Raw genomic sequence first — 575 nt, forward strand, 5'->3', positions numbered from 1 at the left:
TCACATAGAAGTGTGGGGAAAGAACAATGATAGAAATAACTCACATAGAAGTGTGGGGAAAGAACAATGATAGAAATAACTCACATATAGAAGTGTGGGGAAAGAACAATGATAGAAATAACTCGCATATATAGAAGTGTGGGGAAAGAACAATGATAGAAATAACTCACATAGAAGTGTGGGGAAAGAACAATGATAGAAATAACTCACATATAGAAGTGCGTGGAAAGAAATAACCGACATATATTATCGAATAGTACTGAGACATAGCAATAACAGACATAACTTACCTATATGTATAGTACGGGGACATAACAAGCATAAAACAAACATAATATAGTAGTACGGGGACATAGCAATCATAAAACAGACCGCTATTTGAGAGAATCTGATTCTCACTGGATAGTGTCCATGGAACAACAGCTTTACTTTTCAGAAGTACGTACTACTCCCAACATTTAAAAAAAAATATTATGTTTATAATATTTTTTGTTGTTGTTCTGATTTTGGACAGTGTTTTACGGTACTCTCAACTGCATACAGTCATATACGTGCACGGGGCACATTAAACATTT

The sequence above is a fragment of the Aplysia californica genome, unplaced genomic scaffold, assembly GCF_000002075.1.
Source record: "Aplysia californica isolate F4 #8 unplaced genomic scaffold, AplCal3.0 scaffold00690, whole genome shotgun sequence".
In the NCBI taxonomy this organism is placed as follows: Eukaryota; Metazoa; Mollusca; class Gastropoda; order Aplysiida; family Aplysiidae; genus Aplysia; species Aplysia californica.